Raw genomic sequence first — 9,764 nt, forward strand, 5'->3', positions numbered from 1 at the left:
GGGGAAGTTTATGGTTTGATATCACGTCTTTTTTCTCAAAAGTTCCTTATTTATGTTCAGTTGACTATAGGATATTAGTTTAAATTTCTATGAATTATTTATGATTTTCGTCTTATAACGTTGGTTTTCAAGAAAAAAGACCTATTTTTCGTCAAAATTGTACTGGACATATTTCGTCACAGGTCTGTCCTCGGACTTCGGCGATTTTTTCCCTTGTACTCTAATATGTTTTGTCAATTAGGAACCCAAGAGCACGGCCGCAAGCGGGTTGGAGGCCGGGATATGATTTTCGGCTTATAGCGTAGGTTTTCACGAAAAAAGACCTATTTTTCGGAAAATTGAACTGAAAATATTTCGTCACAGGTCTCTCCTTGGACTTTGGCGATTTTTTTCCTTGTACTCTAATATGTTTTGTCAATTAGGAACCAAAGAGCACGGTGAAAAGCAGGTTGTAGGGCGTGATATGATTTTCGGCTTATAACGTTGGTTTCTACGAAAAAAGACCTAAATTTCGTCAAATTTGAACTGGAAATATTTGGATAGAGGTTTGTTCTTGGACTTTGGTGATTTTTCTCCTTGTCTTCTAATATGTTTTGTCCATTGGAAACTCAAGAGCATGTAGCAATGCGTGTTGCGGGCTGAGATATGATTTCCGGCTTATAACGTTAGTGAAAAGAAAGGAAAAGAGAAAAGATAGATCAAATTCAAGACACAACGAATACAACAGAATTGGCCATTTTTAAATGTCGTTTTTGCATTCTGAATCTAGACATTTTCGTGTCATCCAAAACATGCCCCCGATGAAATATATTTCCAAAGTTTGCAAGTGGCCGCGGAGATCCAATTATCTACAGTTTGATAGTTGCAGAAAAAAGGCACCCGGAAACATTTATTATGTCAGAATTGAAAGAAGTAAAAAAAACTGAGCGCACTTGATTCAACAGAGCAACGGAATTCAAAGACGTTTAAGGTACCTGCATTGCTTGTGGAGGAAAACAATTTCATTTCAGGATAATTTAGAAATAAATTAGGAAATTCAGAAATTTAGCATAGAATTTAGAAAAAGGAAAATTAAGATAATTAGTAAAGCTGAAAACTTTTGTGATGAATTTTTGAAATTACATGTTAAGGTTGGAGTAAAAAATTTAACTAATTGGCACACATGCTGCGACACAAAAATATCAAAGTTTGAAGGTATTCGCTCCATACCGCAGTAATACAAACTTTAATACTATTTGAAAAGAATTACTTTAAAACTTGCTGAACAAAGTTCCATTACATATTACCATAAAGATAGGGGGTGATACTTAGCACATATACTTATCCACAGAAAATCCATAAATGAGCAACTGAAGACTTTCGTAATGAATTTTTCACTTCATATTTATGTTACGGTGGGAGTAAAATATAAAATGAATGGCACAGTATATAAATTTTATAGTTTGCAGATTTTTGCTGTATTTCAATGATCCAAATCTATAGTATTAGAGTGGAAAGTTGTTAGAAGTCATGATGTTACATTAAAATCACATAACGCACATAACATTCAGAAATTCTGTAGGTTCCCATGATTATATTATTCCCAAGTATTATACTTAATCGTAATCGAAAACTGAGCAACTGTACACTTATCGTAATGAATGTTTTCACCAATAATTCCACATTTGCAGTTTGCAAAGTGAGAATACTCAACATACATGTCATTTCATAAGTATTGTTGTCAAAATTTGTGTTTGCCTACTGCATTCCAAAGATTCGACTTTTCATATGATCAGCAAACAAAGCATCCAAAGACTTTTTGGAATAAGTTTCAAAATTTGTTACTCGATAGACCAGGTGGAAAAAGAATAACTGCACTTATATCAAGACCAGAAACTGTTTTGAGAATCTGATGTACTAAATGTGAGATTGATGATCATAGCTGGAAACCTCTTGAATCACCTTACCACAATCAGCATGAAGAAATAGTAGATAATCATAGGACACATATAAGGCAATTAATTAATGATATGTATCGATCCGCTGCAAACCGATGGAGTGAAAACAAGGATCGGAGAGGGCAGAGCCAAACTGAATATGAAGCAAAATATGGGAAACATGAGAAATAAATTAGAAAACATTTATTCAATTAAAGTTTACAACATCATTCTAACAGTTCTGTGTGTTTTTGTTGTATTTATTCATATATATAACTTGACGCCTTCATATATATAACCTAGCCACTGACGATATATTTACACTGAACAATATTTCTCGCACTCTGATTTAATTGAAAGATTATTTTATCTAACGCTTATTTCTAGTCGAACAAAATAATGAAATCTTGAAAAGTTTTCGTTGACATATGCATCGCGCATTTTTTATATCCTTTTTCGCACACATATTACAGACTACATTTACGCGGCCGCTTTGATACTGGTTTAGTATATCACAAAATTTAACGAAATAAATAGTAATATGCACTTCGTTAGATGACGAAAATTATTTTTAGTTATCCCGCACGCACTTCATAACATCATAACCCCAAACGTCAACATGACGTGAAACTTCGGCTGGTGACTTTCGAGCTCTCGGCATGTGACGTCAGTCCGCGACACCGCCGCGAAGTTAGACCGAGGGACATGAGGCCTTTGATGGTATTATATACAGACATGTCCAATTTCTAAATGTGTTAGTAACTTTTGCATAATCTTGAGCCTGTGCAAAGTTTTTTCTCAGCAATTACGCTACTGATCGTGTTGGTTTCGGGCTCATTCGAAAGAGATTTTGAAATTTAGTCTCCAAACTAATTTTCGCTTAACAAAACATCTCTTGAGCTCCGCAATTCTAGAAAATGACATGCCAGTTTTACCCCCACCACCGCGAATCGTTTTATTCAGAGAAAAGATAGTCTCGGCGAGAGCCTCAGGCCAGCAGACGACAGGGCTGTCAATGTACTTGTCCCGAGACTCTACCGAGTCTCTTGATATTATGCCTATTAGGAACTCAACAGCATGGAGGAATCCGGGATGAGGCCCGAGAAATGAATTTCGGTTTATAATGTTGGTTTCCACGTAAAAGACCAATTTTTTTTCAAAATTGTACTAAAAATATTTCGGCACTGGTTTGGTCTTGGACTTTGGTGATTTTTCTCCTTGTCTTCTAACATGTTTTGTGTAATAGAAACCCAAGAGAGTGAAGAAATGCGTCTCGTGGGCTGTAATATGATTTTCGGCTTATAACGTTGGTTTCCACGATAAAAGATCTATTTTTCGTTAAAATTGTACTGGAAATATTTCGTCACAGGTCTGTCTTTGGACTTTGGCGATTTTTTCCCTTGTACTCTAATATTTTTCGTCTATTTGGAACCCAAGAGCATGTGTTGCGAGCCGAGATATGATTTTCGGCTTATAACGTTGGTTTCCACGAAAAACAACAAATTTCTCGTCAACATTGTACAGAAAATATTCCGTCACAGGTCTGTCCATAGAGTTGGGCTATTTCTTTTCTTCTACTCTAATTTGCTATGCTTATTGGGAACCCAAGAGAATGGTAGAAAGCGGGTTGGGGGCCGAGATATGATTTTCGGCTTATAACGTTGGTTTCCACGAAAAAGGACCTATTTTTCGTCAAAATTGTACTGGAAATATTTCGGCACTGGTTTGTTCTTCCACGTTGGTGATTTTCCCCCTTATCTTCTAATATGTTTTGTGTAATAGGAACCCAAGAGAGTGAAGAAATGCGTCTCGTGGGCTGTAATATGATTTTCGGCTTATAACGTTTGTTTCCGTGAAAAAAGATCTATTTTTCGTCAAAATTGTACTGGAAATATTTCGTCACCGGTCTGTCCGTGGCCTTTGGCGATTTTTTCCAAGTCTTCATACCAAGAAAGAACTGACGTAAAGATTTCCTTAATAGAACAGATTTTACTTATCCCTTGTCTTCAAAATTCACATGAAAGATAGATCAAATTCAAGACACGAAAAATCCAACAGATTTGCCCACTTTAAATGTCGCTTTTGCATTCTGAATCTAGAGATTTCGTCTCATGCAAAACGTGCCCCCAATGAAATATATTTCCAAAGTTTGCAAGCGGCCGCTGAGGTTCAATTATCCACAGTTTGATAGTTGCTGAAAAAAAGTACCCGTAAACTTCTAACATTTATTATGCCAGAACTCAAAGCAGCAAAAAAAACTAAGCGAACTTTACTCAACAGAGCAACAGAATTCAAAACGTTTAACGTACCTGCATTGGTTTTGAAGGAAAACCATTTCAGGACAATTTAGAAATGAATTTAGAAATTCGAAAACTCACAATGGAGTAGAAAAGGGAAAATTGAAGTATCTAGAAGAGCGGAAGACTTTTGTGATGAATTTTCTAGATGACATGATACGGTTGGAGTAAATGATTTGAATGATTGGCACACATGCTGTAACACAGAAATATCAAAGTTTGGAAGAATTCGCTGTATATCAGTCATACAAACTTCAATACTATTTGAAAAGGAACACTTAAAAACTTACCGAACCAAGTTCCATTACATATTACCATAATTAAAGATAAGGGGTGATCCGTCGCATAAATATTTATCCACAGAAATTTCAGAGTTCGCAGGTATCTGCTGCGGTTCAATGTATCTGCGCAATGAGCTTCGAAGACAGTGATTTCAAATCTATCCATAAATGAGCAACTGAAGACATTTATAATCAATTTTTTACTTCATATAGATGTTTCAGTTAGAGTCAAAATGTAAAATGAATGGCACAGTATTTAAATTGTATAGTTTGCAGATTTTTGCAGTATTTTAATGATCCGAATCTACAGCATTATAATGAAAAGTTGTCAAAAGTCATGATGTTACATTAAAATGACATAGCGCACATTGCATTCAGCAATTCTGTAAATTTCTGGGGATGTTGGTAGGCATTATATTTGATCGCATCCAAAACCGAGCAACAGTAGACTTATCGGAATGAATTTTTTTTATAATAATTCCATATTTGTAGTTTGCAAAGTGGAAATACTCAACATACATGTCATTCTATAAGTTTTGTTATCAAAATTTGTGTTTGCACACCGCATTCCTAAGATACGACTTTTCATATCATCAGCAAAAAAAGCATACAAAGGCTTTCTGGAAAAGTTTCCAAATTTATCACTCGACAGACCTAATGGGAAAAGAATAACTACACACTATACCAAGACCAGATTTTTTTTTGAAAATCTGATTTACAAAATGTGCAATTCAAGATCATGGTTAGAAACCTCTCGAATCATGTTACCACAATCATCATGAAGGAGTAGAAAATCATAGGACACATATTAGGGAACGAATTAATAATATGAATCGATCGGCTGCAAACTGAGCGGGTGAAAACAAGGATCGGAGAGGGCAGAGCCAAACTGAATATCAAGCAAAATATGGGGATGTTTAGAAATAATGACGACACAAGAAATAAATTAGAAAACATTTATTCAATTAAAGTTTCTAATATCATTCTAACAGTTGCGTGTATTTTTGTTGTATTTATTCGTATATATAACCTATGTACACATGATATATAACCACGCCACTGACAATATATTCGCACTGGACAATATTTCTCGTACTCTGGTTTAATTGAAGGATTATTTCAGTTAACACTTATTTCCAATCGAACGAAATGATGAAATCTTGAAAAGTTTCGTTGACATATATGCATCGCGCATTTTCAATATTCTTTTTCACACACACATCACAGACTACATTTACGCGGCCGCTTTGATACCGGTTTAATATATCACAAATAACAAAATAAATAGTAATATGCACTTCTTTGGATGACGAAAATTATTTTTTTATTGATCCCGCACGCACTTCGTAATGTCGAAACTCTGTTCATACGATCAAAAACTGACACATGGTTTGTACATATATATATATATATATCGGTCGAATTTATGACTGCTGTTACCAGCTGTGCTCCGCCGTGTGCTACGTTCTGAAGTTGACGTCTGATTTCCAATCATCAACAACTAATTTCAACAACCAATCACAACGTCTAAAAATGGATGTCGTCAGATCCAACCAATCAGAAACTCGAGAGCATCAAAGTGCCTTTGATCGTGTTGTAAATACAGACGCATAAATTCTAGAATGTGTTGGTAACTTTTGCATAATCTTGAGCCTGTGCAAAGTTTTTTCCCGGCAATTACGCCACCGATCATGCTGATTGTGGGTGGAATCGAAAAAGAATGTTTTAATTAATCTCCAGTTCAATTTTCAAAGCCTCAGATGACTCAGGAGTTTCGTAATTGAACAAAATGACATGCCAATTTTACCCCCACCACCGCGAATCGTTTTATTCAGAGAAAAGATAGTCTCGGCGAGAGCCTCGGGCCAGCGGACGACAGGGCTGTCAATGTACTTGTCCCGAGACTCTACCGAGTCTCTTGACTACTGCGATAGATTCAATGCCTATAAAATCGAGCAACCGAAACCAATCATTCCAAGTATACTTCAAGCAGAAAATTTAATTTTTCCACATCCTCTATTAGATGTACAATTGGGAGATGAACGATACGTAGTTCTTCTTAATCACTATAGTTCAGAATTCTGTAGTTGAACTGAAAATACCATCGCATACGTTTAATTGCGTTGTTAGTCGAAGATAAACTTCAATTATCGAAGTAAAAAAAACCGTAAAACGGGCATGACATATTTGAAATAAAACAATTTTTTCCTTTATATATGCGTTTTTGTTTATTTTTTGTGTACGTCGGTTTATATTGCTAAAAAGAAAAGAAAATTGAGAAAAAACATTTTTTTCTTTACTGTGAACAAGAAGCATCATACCCGTGCACTTTGATTTCGCTGTCACGAATGAATTTTTCCACAGTCGGTTTGAGTTTTGGCACTGGTTCCACTATCTCAGATTCCAGATACTTCAATGTATTTGAATACGCTGAAGGATACGCCACGTCCCACGTAAAGTAGCTTGCCAAGAGACACTTTACTGCTTTGGTGACCGATGGTTCTTCGATTTATATTCGCACTTCCTTATCAGCAACGAGATATGCAGCGGCAAGTTCTTTACCTGCTGTGTAAAGGAAGATTCGAGGGGAAGCTCCTCCTGGTAACTTCATTTCCATTGTTGAACTCAGCTGCTGTGAATATGTGTAAATCATTTTATCCGTATATTGAGACGATCCGTACCAGTTAACAAGATAGTTATCGGCCGTACCGACACAGTAGAGCGTGGTACGACAATTAATCGATCAAGGCGCCAGCGCCTGGGCTCACGTATCGACCCACCTCGCATCGATCACTCAGAATAATAACCTCTTTAAAATTCACTTAAATCACTTCAATCTTTTAACATAAAAATATTTGAAACTTACGAAATGAGTAAGGAGAATCAGGTAGGTGGAAATCTCACAATAAAATCACTTGTAAATTGAAGAAATTTTATAACATAAAATAACTCGTGTAAATTCAAATTCAAATGTATTTCGCGCCATTTAGAGAGCAAGCGCACATTCGCCAATCAAGAAATCCGACCAATACGAGAATTTCAAGTTCAACGAATAAAGAAATTACACATCAACGATTGGCACAACGAAGTGTCGCGCTGGCGCACCACTAGAAAACCCGAAAATAGGCATTGGTCAGACCCAATCGACCAATAATAAATAACATACAACTTAAAATTTAACCAATCAGGAATTTTGATAAGGTTTGAGATTAATTTGATTAGCGAATGGGCGTAACTGTCGCAATGCGACAAAATTATTATGATGATTATTCGTTGTTTCGTGCAAGTATAAGAAGGTAATGAAAACTGGTCTTGGCAGCCAGTCTAGTCTTTATCACGCTAGACCCGCTTTTACTCGCCGATCTCGAGCCTCAGCAACTCGGATCCGCTTACGCAATTCAGCCGACTCTGACCTCGTAAACCAGAGTCCGCTTTACGAAAAAGAATCATAACGAGTTCAGGAGGCATTTTTGATTCACCACCGACTCATGCTGACAGGACGGGCCCCATTCGAATTCGTTTGGGTTCAAGATTGTCAGTGTGAGGCACCGATCTAGTCAGGAGGGCGGGGATGGTTCGATTTCGTTCCATCTGAAGATTTCTGGCTAGATTACCTATTCCTTGTCTGCCAAGAGAGAGGTGATCGTTCGGTTTCGTTCGATCAAAAGATTCTTGGTGGATTCCTCTCACTCATGCCAGGAGGGCGGGGACAGTTCGGTTCCGTTCTGTCTTAGGATTCCTTGGTGGGTTCAAATCCATTCTTCAAAAATCTAGGCTTCCTGAGTTTAGAGTTTATCAATTATGAAGTTTCTTAAAATTGCGAAACTTTATCAATTATGAATTGTCTTAAAATTGCGAACCTTTCTTAAATTTGCGAACTCTCTCATTTGGCAGTACAACTGTATTCAGAATATCTGCATTCCTAAATAACTGTATGGTGAATATCTTCCTTCCGAAATATCTGTAATCATAAATATCTCAATGTTCAAATAACTGTCTGGTTAAAAAATTGTCTTCTCAAATAACTTTATTCTTAAATAACTGTATTCAAAAAATATCTCTATTCAGAAATATGATAATGTTTTAATATTTTCATTCTCAAATATCTTTCATCACCAAACATTTGTACTCACAAATATCTGTAAACATAAATGTGATCAAAAAATCTTCATTCATAAATATCTGTGTGTTAAAACTTCTCTATTTATAAATATCTGCATGTTCAAACAACTGTAATCATTAATATCTCTCATCCAAAATAACTGTAATCTTGTAGAACAATTGACAACCATATGAGTCAATGGTATGATGTTATCTGCGGTCGATATAGTAGGGCGCACACATACACAATTGAGGTTGTATGTACTAGTAGCCCGAACATCATACCATTGACTCATATGGTTGTCAATTGTTCTACATGATTACAGTTATTTTGGATGAGAGATATTAATGATTACAGTTGTTTGAACATGCAGATATTTATAAATAGAGAAGTTTTAACACACAGATATTTATGAATGAAGATTTTTTGATCACATTTATGTTTACAGATATTTGTGAGTACAAATGTTTGGTGATGAAAGATATTTGAGAATGAAAATATTAAAACATTATCATATTTCTGAATAGAGATATTTTTTGAATACAGTTATTTAAGAATAAAGTTATTTGAGAAGACATTTTTTTAACCAGACAGTTATTTGAACATTGAGATATTTATGATTACAGATATTTCGGAAGGAAGATATTCACCATACAGTTATTTAGGAATGCAGATATTCTGAATACAGTTGTCGTACTGCCTCTCATTTTTTGCGAAACTTATTATTTGCGAACTTTCATATTTTTGCGAAACTTATTATAGTTGCAAACTTTCATAATTTTTCGAAACTTTATTCATTTGCGAGCTTTAATATTATTTTTTTTTTTTTTTGCGCACCCGATTATTGTTGTGAAACTTATTCTTTGCGAAGCTTGATTATCTTTGCGACTTAATTATTTTGTGAGGTTTATCATTTTGCGAACCGTATTATTTTGCGAACGATATTATTTGCGGACGATTCAAAAAAGAAAATTGCTGGGAGTCGAAACTTACTTTCATATTTATTTTTATACACAAAACACAAAAGACTTCGAACTCAATAAATCTTTTCTTTTGTTAAACATCCACATAAATCTGCCTTGGCTCTTGTTTTTCTTTCATACCTGCTCCGTTAATTATTACTCATCTCGAACCTACGCGTAGCGGAGTGTTCTGTCACTAACGTATC

Source organism: Venturia canescens, chromosome 1, assembly GCF_019457755.1.
Source record: "Venturia canescens isolate UGA chromosome 1, ASM1945775v1, whole genome shotgun sequence".
Taxonomy (NCBI): domain Eukaryota; kingdom Metazoa; phylum Arthropoda; class Insecta; order Hymenoptera; family Ichneumonidae; genus Venturia; species Venturia canescens.